Source organism: Athene cunicularia, assembly GCF_003259725.1.
Source record: "Athene cunicularia isolate RWA chromosome 2 unlocalized genomic scaffold, athCun1 chr2_part1, whole genome shotgun sequence".
Classification (NCBI taxonomy): domain Eukaryota; kingdom Metazoa; phylum Chordata; class Aves; order Strigiformes; family Strigidae; genus Athene; species Athene cunicularia.
In genome coordinates, this window is record NW_020799095.1 from 71,575,332 (window position 1) to 71,592,453 (window position 17,122).

A 17,122-nucleotide genomic window follows, 5' to 3' on the forward strand; every position below is an offset into this window, starting at 1 on the left:
CTTTTATAATATAGGGCTATAGATTACTGATCCTTTCTCATTCTTCTAAATGCTTCAATAAAAGTGGAAGTTCATTGCTGTAAATGAAAACTCAGTGTATGTTATGCATATATTTATGTGTCTAACATTTCACTGCTTTTAACACTTGCAGAATGTGGACTTTTTTATGTTCAGATGATTCAAGTGAATACTAGTTAATATTAATTTAATTTAATATTAATTCGATTTGCATACTACATTGTACCACATCTAAAAATATTCTTATTAGTGGCATGTCATGGAATCAGTACAACACCATAACCTAAATAGAGAAAATTGATCTCCAGCATTGTTCTGTTCTGTCCCAATGCAGCATCACTATTAATAAACAGACTTTATTAAATTTAGGGGTTTATTTCAATGCCCAAGACCTAAGTCCTTTAATATGCCTTTTAATTAATAATTTATTTTCTAATTTAATTGCTCGTGCTGTAGTGCATCTTCTGTAAACCTATCCATTGTAAAAGGTTCATAAATATCACCACAGTTGGAAGATAAGCCATACTTTAGCTAATGTTACAGTTATTAACAGGCTTTTGTTTCTTTTATGAAAATGTAAGTCCAAAGAGGCTGTTATAGAATATACATTTTCAAAAATAGTTAGGGGATACGTCAGACTTTTCTGTCTGGAAACAGCAGAAAGATTTCTCTAAAATCCTCATACTACTAAGAAGAAAGAAGGATCCAGAAGCAGAAACACTACTTGAGAGCAGCTGCCCTTCACGGCTGTCCAAACTCTTTCCCAAGCCTATAGAGGGGGAAGACTAGACAGGACCAGTGATGTGCAAATGTGGTGAAAAATGAAAATTGAGGAGTGTCAGGAAATGGTGTGGTTACCAATACCCTGTGGAATATTTGCTGAAGTTTCTGCCTCACATATTTGAGAAAGATGAAAGATAGCATTAGAACAAAGAGGGGAAACAGACACAGACCACACCACAGCTGCTGGGACCACCCCAGAAGAGTATAGTCTTTAATGTGCTGATGACTGAAATTTATTAAATAAACAGAACATTAAGACTGAATAGAGTGGATTATCTTTGTGACAAACAGAAATAATGTTCTGTAGATCAAAGGAACAGGATTGCAGAATCACAAAATGGTTGAGGTTGGCAGTGACCTCTGAAGGTCATCTGGCCCAACTCCACTGCTCAAACAGGGCCACCTAGAACCAGTTCCCAAAGACCATGTCCAGACAACTTTTGAATATCTTCAAGGATGGAGACTCCATCACCTTTCTGGGCAACATATGCTAGTGCTTGTCAACCCTCATAGTAACAGTGACTCCTGATGTTCAGAGGCAACCTCCCGTGTTTCAGTTTGTGCCTACTGCCTCTAGTACTGTCACTGGGCACCACGGAAAAGAGACTGGCTCAGTCCTCTTCGCACCTTCCCTTCAGGTATTTATCTACATTGACAAGATAAACTTGAGCTCCAGCACTTTGGAATCACAGATATGGGGATTTACTTATGAAAATGCAACTGTAGCATCTTATTGATCACTGTATCATTTAGCTGTTTCATCTAGTTCCTATTGTGTATAACTAGTTGTGAATTAACGCTCATTTTGATAAAGAAACTTCTTGGAGATGCCTTTTCCTTTTATTTTTTCCCTTGTATGCTTAAATATATGTATACATATATAACTGTATATGTATGCGTGTTCAACAAAGAATTTAAATAAATACTTAAATCCGATTTCTTTCAAGTAACAGGCTTCATTATTATGCTCCAGAGATAAGACATAATAAGTACACCAAACTCTCTGATTCATATGCTTTTATCTGAAGAACAGGGTAAGCCATGGTATCAAAGGTCACACACCTCAGTTATTCCATTTAAATTAGGATAGCTTGTTATATTGTAAACTTTTTATCCTTTTTGTTATAATATATCTGTGTAAATTAGGCAACAGATACTCAAGACTGAGTGGTCAGTCAGGTCCTTTGCAATGGAAACAAAGTTTGAGGGGGCTGTGATCTTTATTTTTCCATTTTTTTTTAGAGAATGTTTCATATGGAATAACTTAATCTGTTTCTAACTCTTCAAGTCATCCTAAATAAATTTTCTTCCTTTCCTGTAAAACAAATATATATAATTCCTGCTTCATCAGTCAATTATTTCCCTCAAAAAATTTTAACTAATGTTTTTTGAATTCATGGAAATTTTTCTGTGGTTTTCTGATAGGAAAATGGTCAGAACATTTTCCAAAGACCAGTAGCCTTAAACCAATTTCACAGGCATTTATGTTTGTATTAGCCTACACTTAGGTCAAGGAGAGAGTCTTTCTTGTTTTTTTGTCACTTGTTATCTTGCAAACATGTGTGTGTTGTACTACTTTGTGCAGAAATGCACAAGTAAATTTAGGTTTATGTTTATATTAGAGAAGATGTGGCCAAAGAAGTACATCTTGCATTTCAAGTGCAATGTAATGAAAGTAGTAGTTCACTTTATGTTCCCTATCAATTGTCAAGAAAGTTCTATACAGACCACAGAGAATCCACTATACTATGGCAGTAGAAAGGGTCATTGTGTTTGAGGAATAAAGGTGTCAATCACATTCTTCCCCTCTTCAGTACAGGCAACTTTAAAGTATCTTAGTATTCAGCTATAATTGTTTGAAGCCAAAATTACAAAAAGGGAAAAGGGACAGAACTAGTTTGGTGGGGGGTTTGGTTTTTTTGGGGTGTTTGTTTTTTGTTTTTTTTTTTTTTTTTAATTTTTAATCTAGCCATTCCTTTGAAAGAGAAGAGCATATGTAAGAAGCTCAAAATATGAATTTTATTCTAAGACAACTCTTATTGCAAGAAGAGGTCTTTGCTTTATCTCCAAGGAATAAGATAGTGTTATAGCAGTCTTACTCAGGCAGGAAAAAAATGGGTAAAAAATGCACCAGCAATACAAATGCATTGTAAGGAATTATGTGAATTTAAAAATGTGAGAGCAAAGAAAAGAAATAGCCACAGCCAAAACCAGTAAATATTATGAAATTTGCTTTTCCCATACTGAGAACAAAGGGAAAAAATGAAAACAGAAAAGAATAAAAAATAAAGATACAGAAAAAAAAGTCAAATCAATTTAAAGTGACACTAAAATAGACAGAGGGTATAATATGAAAAAAAAAAAAAACAAAAAAAAAAAAAAACAAACAAAAAAAACCAAACAAACAAAAAAAACCCCACCTGAAAACTCTGAACCTAACTTTATTTAACACTTATTCAATCATAAAAACTGAAAGACTTAGATGAAATTTTAATGGTGAGGGCATATGTAGTATACACTACTGTTCTACAATAATAGGTGGAAGACAAAAAAGCTTAAAAATAAGGTTTTACTGCTTCTGTCAAGAAGAAGCCATTATAAGAAAAGCTAGGGAATAGAATGGGATAATTTTTCAAGGAAATAAAATACAAATATATCACAAGATATCTGTTTCAACCCTAGAAATGAGACAGGAATTTAAAGAAATAGCAAATCCTGAGAGATGGAGAGGTCTACTTCTGTGGTTTCCCCAACAGGCACTTTTCTGTATATTATGGACAATCTCATAATATGAGGCATGTGAAAGACAGAAAAATTGCAGAGGGAAAATTCAAACCAGCAGTTTGAGCTTAAATTTAGGATGGAAAAAACCTAAATATTTTATATTGTTTATGATCCTTTGACAGAGATACAGAGAAGTTACCTTAAATTCTTTCAGTGAATCACTTTTGTGACTGTCTCTAAATATCTTCTTTTTAGCATGATGTGGTCTCCAGGTGTCTTTTTCTTGATTCAGCAGTCAGTTATGTATAATATATCCTTGCAGAGCTACATTGACTGATGACTGTTTATTCCTAGAACATGCAGAATATTGTAATACTTTTCACAGACAGAAAATAAACCTCCACAGTAGGAGTATTTTACATCCAAATTGTATGAAAACCTGTGTTGTTTTGTCTATCTTTAATTTGCTAGCAAATTGCCATCTTTCTGTAGTGATCCAACTGCTAAATGGCCATTGACTGTAATGTAAAAGGTATGTGGAAACAGCAATGAAATTTGTAAACAGTAGCAGAATTTAATTCCCAATTCTCATTCCATTTTTCTCTGTATTTTTTAAATGTCCCACTAATGAGTTTTTTTACGTAATTTATCATGCTGACACAGTTCAAAGCAGATGACTTAAATCTTGGTTGTGAAGTAAAGAGTTGGTGAACTCTTGCTTACTGTAGCTCCAGCTATGGAAATCCTCAGTGTACCACCTTACAGGACTTGATCTTCATTTTGAAAAGCATTTAACATAAATTATTTTAGTATATCTCTAGTGCTCATTGCTAAATGATCTCCAGATTGCTGCTAGAGAGTGTATTAATTATTCTCTTAGCACTGTAAAAAATACACATATTCCAACTTTTATTGTTGGAATAAACTTTTGTCACAAGTAATTCCTACTAAATATGAAAACGTTTGGGTTTTTTGTTTTGTTTTGTTTTGTTTTTAATAGTGGTATGTTTCTGAAAGTTGAAGTATGTGGATACATTTGTAAAATCTAACCTTTATAAATATCCTAAAAGTGTACTATTGCAAACAGATCAGCAGTAATATTTTAAAAATCCCGCAAGCACACGGAGACCCTATTTTGCCCACTATAATCATGGAATGTCCTCACTGTAGAATAATTAGGCCATACCTATGAATCTTTTCAGAATCCAGGGACTAATCTGGTATTATGATCACAAAAACTAAAACTGTGTAAACCATCAGTCTCATGAAAGTATGTGTCTTTTTTTGTGGTGCATGATATCACTGAAATCAGTTTTGGTTTATTGGAAAAAAAAAAGAAAGTTTAAAAAAACTCTTAAAAGTGATAATAATCATGACCACATGCTCTGTTAAAGAATTTGATACTGAAGCTCAAATTTGCTATTAAGCAGTGCAGTACAGGAGATACCAAAGATACTCTGACACTCTGAGAAACTAAAGAATTTCACCAAGGGTGGAAGAGGGAAAGAAGCAAAGGGTGATAATGAAGCTACAGATACTGTAGAAATTAGAATTAGAATGGAGTTTTTATAGTGAGTTTTCCTTCTTCCTTAATCAGAGGAAAGAAAGAAACTGACTTTAGAGAATTTATCTGCAGACTGCCTCTGTAAGAAAAAGGGTATATGTTGATGTTCATTCACCTTTCAGCTGGTAACTATGAAACATGGGGGAGAGTGTCTTAAATATTGATGATGATATCTTTGATACTGACTAAACTTTTTTATTTTTCAACTTCTACGTTAGCAGTTATATCCATTTTATCAGGCAAGTCAGGAATGTAATCTCTGTAATCATTCCCGTATGTTTTTGTTCTTTTAAACACTGTCAATTAAGAGCAGCTTGATCGTTCTGTCTCTAGAGCCTCTCACTCAAAACATTAGTTCAACATGTTACTCTTCACAGAAAATGTGCTAGCTGAAAAGACAGACTAGTGCTTAAAATTTATTGAAACCTGCAACATATTATAAAGATATTTTCTCTATTTTAAGGTAAGACAGAAATTTCTTTCAAGAAATGTTTTGGGTTTACCTAAGAGCCACAAAAGATGTCACTTCAATGTGCACAAAAAATGGTGGTGTCTCTGAGGCATTAATGGGATTTTAATCTCTAAAAATAGTGAGTCATTTCTGATATTTCCCTGACATTATGAAATACTGTCCATTCTACAAGCCAGTCAACAATTTTTTAATCACAGTAGACTGACATGAGTCATTAATTTAATAGTCCTAAATTTTCTCATATTATGGATCAATAAACATTTTTTTCATAGTTTGATCCATTTCATAAAGTTTTTAGATATTTCACCATATGAGCAATGAAGACATGGGATGTTGTTTTGATAACCCATGTAATATACAAGACATTATTTCAATACAATGCCAAATTTAGAAGATAGATCAGGAGACTGCAAATTAAAAACCAGAACCAATTGCAGTATACAGATGATATGCTTTCTTTTCATTACAGAATAAAACTAACATTTGTCTTAAGTATACTAAGAAGGAAACCTGTTTTTCAGGTATTACTGTGATTTTTTTTTGAAAAACGAGTACATTTTAAAAAAACTATTCAGTCTTCTTTCCATTTGCAGATTTTTCTGCATATGTATGATTACTATGCAGTTACTACTATGGATTAGTTGAATTTAACATGTTCTAAACTGTTAAATGATGGTAACTTTAATAATAAAATGTTTACATATATATACATAAAATATATCAGGCACTAGTGCTTGGTTTTATCTACACATTTATTGCATTATATATCACTGATTATGTTTGAGGGAAAAGTGTAGTGAAAGAAATGAGACTCTTTTTTTTTTCAAAAAATGTTCAAAATCCTCCTCTTACCTCTTGTCAAAGTTCTACTAAGATTTTTAAGTTGCCTGTAGACTTTTGCAGTACTGCCAAATCCATCCATTTTTATGAATGCTTATCAATACTATCAGCAGTTTAAAGCCAAGGTATCTGTCAGTTCTGAAGCTGGCCTTTGCTAGTCTGAAAGCCAGATGGCTTTGCCTTCTTTTATATTCCCCCCGCAAATGTCCCAAATGCTTTCTCACCCTTCAGAGATGTCACGAACTGGGTGTCTCCCCATCCTGTTGTGCTGCTGAGCTCACCGAGTACATCTAACCCAGCGAGGGTTAAAGAGTCTTTGCACATGGTAACTAATCTTGGAGCAAACCCTACCCACAGGAGGTAGGGGTGTGACCAGGTTAAAAAAAAAAAAAAAGAAGAAAAGTTCTGTGTATCAGATGATATCAGATGATTGTGTTACAAGTATAAACTCCTGACATGGGTTGTAGGTCTTCAAGCTTGTTTTGCTTGTGAGTATCTAGTCCTGGGTTAGACGGTGGTAGTTGGTGTAAAGTATGCTAGAAGGTTGTGTGATTCCTGGGTAGCCTTCTGCCCTCAGGCTTGCAGTGCCCCTCAGGATCACCCCAGTGCAGCTGGGTGCTGCACCAACCACATCCTCTGTCTTCCCCCTCTATAGGCTTGGGAAAGAGTTTGGACAGCCGTGAAGGGCAGCTGCTCTCAAGTAGTGTTTCTGCTTCTGGATCCTTCTTTCTTCTTAGTAGTATGAGGATTTTAGAGAAATCTTTCTGCTGTTTCCAGACAGAAAAGTCTGACGTATCCCCTAACTATTTTTGAAAATGTATATTCTATAACAGCCTCTTTGGACTTACATTTTCATAAAAGAAACAAAAGCCTGTTAATAACTGTAACATTAGCTAAAGTATGGCTTATCTTCCAACTGTGGTGATATTTATGAACCTTTTACAATGGATAGGTTTACAGAAGATGCACTACAGCACGAGCAATTAAATTAGAAAATAAATTATTAATTAAAAGGCATATTAAAGGACTTAGGTCTTGGGCATTGAAATAAACCCCTAAATTTAATAAAGTCTGTTTATTAATAGTGATGCTGCATTGGGACAGAACAGAACAATGCTGGAGATCAATTTTCTCTATTTAGGTTATGGTGTTGTACTGATTCCATGACATGCCACTAATAAGAATATTTTTAGATGTGGTACAATGTAGTATGCAAATCGAATTAATATTAAATTAAATTAATATTAACTAGTATTCACTTGAATCATCTGAACATAAAAAAGTCCACATTCTGCAAGTGTTAAAAGCAGTGAAATGTTAGACACATAAATATATGCATAACATACACTGAGTTTTCATTTACAGCAATGAACTTCCACTTTTATTGAAGCATTTAGAAGAATGAGAAAGGATCAGTAATCTATAGCCCTATATTATAAAAGACTGAAAGGAAATACTATATAAACTTTTACCTTTGAAAAACTTGCTGTTAAATGTTTCTGGTTTTTAAATTCTTTAAAGATCACTTGGTTAATTTTTTCCTTATTAATCATAATTTTAAGTTCTGTTATGGGTTTAGATCATGCTTTTCTGCGACACCAAAACCAAATATTGTAAAACCAGTACTTTCCTTATTGTGTAGATCTGTTCTCTGCATGCGTATAGCTATGTCTGGCCCTTTTAGTAATAAATGGAAGTTTCTTCTATTTTTTTCCTTTTCTCATTGCTGATCCTCTAGAGCCAAGAATTTAACTTGACGATTTTCAACACAGCCAGTTGAGAACAGAATTTTTTACCACATGAGAAATAAGCAACTGGCTGAATCATTGTGTGACTCTCTTGAATGCAGAGATATTGCAGGTGCCTAACTTGAAGAATATTTCTATTACTGTCAGTATAGAAAAGGTAAAAGAAAAGACTGGTCTGTTTTTAAGATATCTAGCTTAGTTTTGCAGTTTCAAAGAAAAATTTAGATTGAAAGCCCTCCTCAAGGCATGTCTGTCTTCAAAATTAAATTGAATTGCTTAGGACTTTGGGCAGTTGGGTTTTGGAAATCTTCAAATATTTTGAAAATCATACGTCTCTGAGTAACCTGTCCCAGCGCTTAACCTCATTCCCTGTAAAAAGCTGCCTCCTTATGTCCAATAGGAGTTTCTTTTATTGCCACTAAGGACCACCATCCCATCCTTTTGCTGTGCACCTCCCAGGAGAGCCTGGCTCTGCCTCTTCTACTGCTCCCTTTCTGGTACTGTCAGACTGCTATTAGATCCCTACTGCATCTTCTTTCTCCAGGCAAAACAGACCCAGCCCATGCAGCCTCTCTGTGTTTATCAAATCACCTCAGTAGCCATGCCGCAGCTTATTTGAGTTCCTCTGAATGTCAGCTCGTCCCTACATTAAGCACTCCCTCCAATGTGGGATCATCTGTCAGCTTACATCCTGTCCTACTGCTTACATTGTTGACAAAGATGCTAAATAGTATCTGGACCAATATCGAGTCCTGAGAAACGTGGTTCCCGGAGTCTTATAGTCCAATCAGACTTCCACTGCCTTGTGGTCCATCCAAGGCCATATGGACTTATCCATAAGTCCATAGTTTGACCGTGAGGATACTGTGGGACACTGTCGAAAGCCTTGCTAAAGTCAAGGAAAGATATCTGTACTGCTCTGTTGATCTACATCTGGCCATTTCATCACAGAAGGCAAGTTGGTCAAGCAGGATTTGCTCTTGGTAATTCCATAGTTGTTATTCCACATCAGGTTATTGCTGTCCATGAGTCTGGAAATCTTTTCTAGGAGAATTTGCTCTATAAATTTGTTAGGGATTAAGGTAAAGATGACCAGCCTTGTAGTTCTGTGGAGTTTCCTTCTTACTGTTTTTGGAAGATGGACCAGTTTTACCATTTTTCAGTTGCTGGGGGAATTCCTTTTAATAGATAACAGGGAGTATCTCCCTAGTGATGGCAGTCATTCAACACTGCTGGATGCATCCTGTCCCATTTTGCATTTCTGCAGTTTAGCTACATATCTCTAAAACATTTGAAAGAATGAGAGATCAAAAGGACAGGACAGTAGATTGAGCAGATTTTCTTAAAAACTATTGAAAGCCAGTAAAATAAGTTTATCAAATACAGGAGCCATTAACCACTGGAATAAACTACCAGGGAAGTGGCTGATAATCCATTTCTTGAATTCCTTAAAGTAAAAGATGTACCTTCCTGGACCATATGCATTAATCAAACCTTAGTCATTAGGCTTACTATCAGAGAGAGTGAGTAGAGTCTTTTGCCTTGCCTTGCACATGACTCTCTTACTTAATTGTTCCTTCTTGGTTAGAAACTATGGAGTTGCCGTTGTGATTGTTTCCTCGGAGGGAGCCACTCTTCAGTAGTTTTGATTTAATGGTAGAAAGAATCAGAAGAGTAAAACAATAACAATGTTATATCAAAAGAGAACTGACAGCTTCTACTTTGCAAAAACTTCTATTTGGAAGATATGGGATCAAAAGTAAAGTACTTTAGGAAGACTTGCTATGGGAATAAGGCTTTCTATGATGTGTCTTTCCTATACCTTTAGTGAACAGATGGGTAGTAATCGATTATGTGTACAATTGGGGCATTAAAGATAATGTTGTCTTTTTTTCCCCTGCTAATGATTTATCTATTTGATTTTTTGACAGAACAGAGGAAATGTAACTAAATGTTCTGTTTTAATTAAAAGGAAAGTAAATTTATTAGTCAGGGAAACTCTGTGTTCTGTTTATGCTTGAGGAACAGACCAAGCATATGTCTCTACTTCATTGTTTGTTACCATTTAGCATAAGATTATTTCTTATTTATTTGGCCTATAGAACAGATCATATTAGTGATATTCTTTACTTTTATTAATTATAAAGAATTCTAATGAACAGTAATAAGTAAATGACAGAAGAAAAGCACATCCTGAGAGGCATGAAAAAAATCTAAATAAATGCCATTCAGTGATATTTCCTAAATGGGAGCATGTAGTTGGCTGATGAAATTGAAGGATTTCTTCAAGTAAAAACAAGGAGAATAAGAAACAATTTGTATATTGACTGTTGCTCCCATTTCTTCAGTTGTCTCATTGCCTGTCTAGGGGAGTACAAGGCAGGAGGGAGGCTTTTGCCTTGGTGATATCAGATTTATCTCCACTGGAATTTTAAAACCTTCAGTAAAATCTTATGATTTCCCACTTGCGTTAAGCACACCGGAGGGGGACACACTAGCACCAGGCCTGACACTGCAGAATAGTAAGGATGCTGCATCTGCACAGTGGCCCTTAGGGGGGGAGAATCCCCATCATCTACAGTGCATTAAGTCGGCTCCTGTGGACTCCTCTATATGTTCTTTAACCTTGTTTTCTCCTCTGACACTTCTAAATGAAATACTGTCAATCTAAGCTTTCAGAATTTGGAAGTGACAAAGAAGTTTATGCTTTGTATTTTTTCCCCTCAGTTTCTTCCTCCTTCTGCTCAGATTTATCTTTTTTCCTGCTGTAATTGGAAACTAGGTTAATCCAGTTAATAGAAGCACTGGGATTGGACATTAATTGACTCTACAACCCTGTACTAAATACAGTTGTTCCACAAGCTGTAGGTGATTCAGCAACTAAGAACTCTACTAAATAGTCCAGTAATTTTCAAAATCCAACTTTGGTCCTATGTTAGTGCTCAACACAATTACAAAATATAACTACTATAAATACAGTGCAAATTTGTCCTGTGGTGGTAAAGAAGGTCTACAGCATCCTGGGCTGCATTAGGAAGACCATCACCAGCAGGTCAAGGGAGGTCATCCATTGCTTCAACCCTGATGAGACTCATCTGGAGTGCCTGTCTCCCCAGTAGAAGACACACATACACCTACTGGAGCAAGTCCAGCAAAGGGCCATGTACTTCATTAACGTGTTGGAATATCCATCATACCAGGACAAGTAGATTGCTGGTACTGTTTGGCCTGGAGAAGGCTCTGAGGAGGTCTCACCAATATACATAAATACCTGATGAAGGGGTGGAGGCAAGGAAGATGAAGCTGGACACCTCTCAGTAGTGCCCACTGACAAGGCATGAAACAATGAGCACATATTGTTATATTTAAACATGTTGTTGATCCTGTACATTTTTGTAAGGAGCGAAAAAATATCTGGGCACTTCCTCATACTGGCAAGAAGTGGGAAAAAAGAACAGTCGGTACAATATGCAGATATAGTACAGGGAAGGCATGGAGGACTCCTCTAAGTATCAGTGAAGATACTCTATCAAAAATTACACAGGTTTTCCTTAACATAGCTTCAGCACATTTCAGCATTATGGAAAGGATATGCTCACTTCAATAGAAACCTTATCATCTTGTAACATTTTAGAGTTCTTTTTTTTTTGATCTGCTGTTAGCCTACTGCATGCTGAGTCTGAGAATAAATTTCTTTATTTTTGTAAAAATAAAAGTAATTAATATGCCCCAGAAATAATGTCCTTTAGGATGATATTATGAAAATCTGTCTTTAGAATGTTCCAGAAGCTTTTGCCTTTTAGTATTTACCTACCTCTAAGCAAAAATTTATTAAAGCTCCTATTACAGTTGGGAAGAAGGCCTTATCTCTATACCAGCTCTAAAAGCCATCAAATTCCACCAAATGTTCATAATTTGAGATCAGACATCTTTGTAATCACGTGTTATATGATATAAAAATAATAGTTTGCAATAATCCAGAGAGAACCCTGACCTTTGAGGAATTATTTTTGCCTAGATTAGTTTCAGAAACATCAGGATAGTTTCCTTGCCAGGTTTAAACTTACAAAAATGTTGCCTATTGCATGTAAACCTCATATAGTTACATTACAGCATCCCATCTTACAGTGGTCACTGCATTATATACAGTTACAGGGTTATATTGGTTTCCTAGGAAACATCCCAATTAAGCAAGTCGCTTGATTGAATGGTGTCTATTATACATGCTAGTGTGAAATTCCACAGGATGGGCAGAAAGATTTACTGATGTCTGAGTCAAACACTTCATTGCTTTTAGCTGAGTCTTCCTTCTTGTCTTTCCCTTGGTGTTGTGATGCAGAGACTGAGAGATGGACACACCATGTTATTCTTTTGTTGCCCTTTATATATTCTCTGTGCTTTCCTGCATTTGGAGAGGGACTGATAAGCTCAGAGTTTTGTGGTAACAGGTAGCAAAATGCCAGATATTGTGCTGTTTTCTCCAAGTCCTGTCAGTATGTTTTACCAGTCATTTCATGAAATACTAAAGGCAAATGACTATATTATCACAAGTTTTCTGTGACTGGCAACTGTTATTGGCATCATATATCTAGGAACAGCTGTTGTTGTTTTATTAGAAAATACTCCAGTGATGCTTAGTGTAAAAGGAGCCAAGGCAGTATCAGAAGATTGCCATTCCCTCTGCGATTAGTATTGCGTAGAATTTGCTAACCTGTATTAAAAATTAATGTTTTCTAATTGACTATTTAAATTTTTTAGAGGAAATACATGGCTTAAAGAATATTCAGAGACCATATGCAAAAAAAGAATTGTCTTAATCCTATTCCCTGTGAATATTTGTGCACATTACCAAAATAAATAAAAAACCCAACAAACCAATATACAGTAGGCACGATCTGAGAACCCTTTAGAGGGTCTTCATCAGGAACATGAAGATAGCTCAGTTCTGTGTTCATCCACTAGACGGAGTTAAAAATTTCTGTCCTACCATTTTGCATCAGAAAATGTTGTTTGGATAAAAATGAAAATTTTGACTGGAGGGATCAATTCTCATATGATTTTCTATTAGAAGTCTAAAGATAGAAAAGCAACACTTATTTTGAATGCATTTGATTTCAAAATTATTTATGTGGTTTTATGTTTTATTACTTTTAAGTCCTCTCTACATAGAAATAGTAGTGATATGGTGAGTCAATTTTGTCCATTTGCAATGCATCATCAAATGATATACATAATTTTTACATCCCACTTGACATATTTTACTGTTAAACTCTTTAGGGCCAAATGTTAATTGCACTTCTGGAAATATTTTTAGATAATAGTTTCTAAAGAACTGTCATTACTAGATCACATACAAACTTATAAGAAAATTTACTTCTGCATATATTAGTAATTGTAAGAATATTTATTAATAACTGTGAATAAAAAAATGTTTATTAAATAAGAAGAGAAATAGCTATTGGAGGGAGTGTCATTGTTCTCAGGCATATTGCTGGGACTGGTTCTTATGCACTGCAGCTGAGAATAAAAATAATTATTTAATCTAGTAAAAAAAAAAAAAAAAAAAGGAAAGAAAAAAACCACAAGTAGTTGCACAGGCAGTGTTAACTGCTATCTGTTTTCAGTGCTGGTATTATTCCAGTGCATTGTGTGCCTCCAGTTTTACCCTTTCACTCTAGGAATAAGGGAAGTGGTTTGTAATTTGTCTATAAGACTGGAAAGTGGCTGCTAGGGGTGGGGGTAACAGGGATATTCCCTGGTGCTTTAGAACAAGAACACAAAAAATCCCAGTACCATTGTTCTCAGCATGTGAGCAGAGGGTTTTGGCAGCAGCTGTGCTCATTTTCTTGGACTTCAGTTATCAGAGTGCGTGTGCCTAAGAAGAAGGAATAGTTGGACTAAACTTGGCAACATCCTTATCCCAATACAATCTTAGCCATTCCTAATAGTATCTAGGGTTCAGGAAATTTGCAATCTATAAATGACCTGGATTTTTCATTACTTTATGTATTAATGAACCGCTTCGTTTTCTTATAACTGATTAAATGATAGCTGAATTGTCAGCTCTCTAGCTGTTACCCTCTAGCTGTTACCATCTCTAGCAAGATGATCAATACATGTTTAGCATATTAAGCATCAACAAAGAGTGACTGGTTTTGTGGGCGTATCCTATAAATTAACTGGAACTGTTACCTAACAAAGAGAATTTCAATGGCAGCAAAAGAACAACTTTTTGTTTTGTTTTTTTTTTTTAAACCTGTAGAAACTTGGTTACAATTTGGTACGGCTATATGTGCTCCTTCATAACCTCCTTTTCAGTATTGTTCTTAAACATAAAACAAGTACACAACTTAGGAGGTACAGAGAAAGCCCCTTCTTTTTTCCGCCCCCTGTAATCATTGTCAAAAGCTTTCAAGTCTAGGAAGGGAAATTTCTGAATGCAATCAGTGAAGTTCTGTGTTTTGATATACTGCTAGAATTGTGTCAATCTGATGGATTGGTAAGGTAAACCTTATGCACACAACGACTTCAAGGATTATACCCAAATTTCCCTGGAATTCCTTTGGCAACACTGCTGCAGTCCCAGACAAAAATTTCATTTTGAGGTTATTTTCATGAGGCTCTTTTTCCCCATGACAAATTTAGATTCAGACTGATGAAAGGATCAACCTAGTATTTACTCTTAAAATGTAGGCTTAAAAGAAATGTCAGAGTTCACTGAGGCTAACATTTTCAGTCAGCTTCTTCCTTGAAATGGCATAATTTTAAATTGTTAAGAAAATCTTTAACTGTTTTATACCAAATTAGCCTGCAATAGTGGTTATAATCTCATTACACTGATATTCTTTGCTCCTGCCTGAGAGAAGTCTCTGAAATATTTAGATATGAATGTATATATATGTATTAATTATATATATATACATATATATAAAAGAAGAAAGAACTCTGTAGATTTTCACCTTTTAAATGCTTTTCTGGAGCATCAAGACTTCCCTCTGCTTGTCATACTTTTTATTGCAGAAACAAATGAGTTGACGACATGCTCTGAGTATCTGGTGAATATTCATAATTCTGCCTTATTCACTGGAAATTATTGAAAAAAAGACCTTAAAATAAAATGTTTTGTTTTCAGCTGTATCCTTGCATTTCAGCATTTCATCCAATGATTGGTAGGCTGAAAGGTAATCCTATGTTTTGCCTCTTTCACTTCAGGTAGTGAGAAGGACATCTTTGGAGGGCGGTTTGGCATGAATTCTTTTTTATGTGAAATTGTGTGGACCTTCAGAGAATGAAAAGGAAGGGGTGTCTTTTCATTCCTTTTTTTCCCTCTTTTTCTTCCCTTCACGTCACTAATGTAGCTACCTCCCTGACAAGGAGATTTGAAATTTCCTTCTCCCATAATGCAGTAAAATAGTGAAAGCATCTGGATAAAAGCAGCCCATCCCCCGTATCACGAGATCTGGATCTGGAGCTATGCAAAACCTAACAGAAGTTGCATGAGAGAGAACATTCTGAAGACGGTGTATTAAAGCATTGATTCATATGTGCTGCAGTTGCAAGCCAGAGGATGTATAAATAGAAAATTGAAGCAGCTTCTATTTCATTTCCTCTGAGAGCTTACATCTCCCAAATTCAAACAACTAGCTGCTTCTTGCCTTCAGTTCCCTACCCTGCTTGCAAAATCATTTTTAACGTGTATCACTGAACAGCTCAGAGAGATTTTGTTTGAAAAGTTCTCAAAATCCAGCATTGGATTTTATCCCAACTCTGATTTAAGTGATCTCAGTGAGCAGCGTTGTTCTTTCCATCTAATCTGATGTAACAGCTTCCCTTCCGGTTATGTTAAATTGTAGAATTACTCTTTTCAGCTCTTTTTTTCCAGTCTAGATCATTTATAGACAGGGTGCCTATCATATATACTTTGGATGCTGCTTATGGCCCATAATACCAGTAACCAGTAGCTTTCTGTTCTCTCATCTTGCAGTTTCCTTCCAGGGCTTCGAGACTCTGGTTTCATGGCTCACTCCAGGTCTTGCTGGCCAGGAGCAGGGCTCCTCTGGGCCAGTAGAGCATGTGCTAGGGCTTTCGTTTATATGTTAATTACCTTTTTAATACACTGCCTTAGCAGGTTGGATAAGCAGCATCTGACACGTTTGCTCCATTACTGAAACTCTGAATCAGGAGAATGCTATTAAACTTAATTCCAAGTAAAGTGTATCTGGAATAAAGATTTTATACGAGGTCCAGATCTTGGAACGAATTCTGCATCAGCCAGCTTGCCTCGATCCAGACCAGCCTGAAAGGACGTAAGTTATCCACCAATTTACAGTTTATGGTGTAGTAATACGAATATAGGGTACTAAAGGGCAGGAAATCTTTTAAGGATTGGGACTGGTCTGGAAGGGGACCAGTGGCCAATATGAAAGCTCCAGTACCCCAGCAAGACTGGAAGGAGGCATTAAAGGGCATCATTCCATCTGAATCTTGCAGCCACCGTCGGACCATGTGGATGGCTGATGAACGAGCCGGCAGTTGAATGTTTAGCAGGCTGTGACGACTTTGCACAGAAATACGAAAATTTATCGCTGGCTTGCCACACCAGTGCCGTGCTGCCCGCTTTCGGCGGTGCGCCCCTTCCCTGCACTCCCACCCCACCCGACAGCCCAGCCCTCTCGTCCCCCGGCCCCCCTTCCCGGCACCGAATTTAGGGGCTTGCTGTCGCCAAGCCGGGAGCCGTCCTTCTTCAGCAGCTCTAGCACGAAAGGGGGGTTTCCGCAGCCGCGCAGTTGCCGGACAAAGACGTGCCCGTGCCCGTGCGCACCGGTTCTATCGGTATGCAGGGATGGAGGGAGGGATCGCGCTTCCTGCCGAGTGCCGGGGCTGGCCGGGGTCTGCCATTGCGCGCAGGAGGCTGCGTGCAGCCCCGAAGTGCTGGGGAAGGGGAAAACAGGCGGGGAGGGGAAGGGAGGGGAG

General features: G+C 36.5%; 1 protein-coding gene across 11 annotated transcripts in view; it reads left to right on the forward strand.

Annotated features, from left to right (window-relative positions):
- Positions 1-17,122, forward strand: part of CDH18 (cadherin 18) — a 578,978-nt gene that overhangs the window by 281,637 nt on the left and 280,219 nt on the right. The window contains exon 1 of one of the 11 annotated variants that reach the window (XM_026842292.1): positions 16,892-16,981. The exons of 8 other annotated variants lie outside the window; for them this stretch is intronic. The gene's annotated coding sequence lies outside the window, so the exon portion shown is untranslated. Of the gene's footprint in view, positions 1-16,891; positions 16,982-17,122 lie in introns of those variants that run through there. 2 more of the 11 variants (XM_026842295.1, XM_026842288.1) reach the window with 2 other exon arrangements.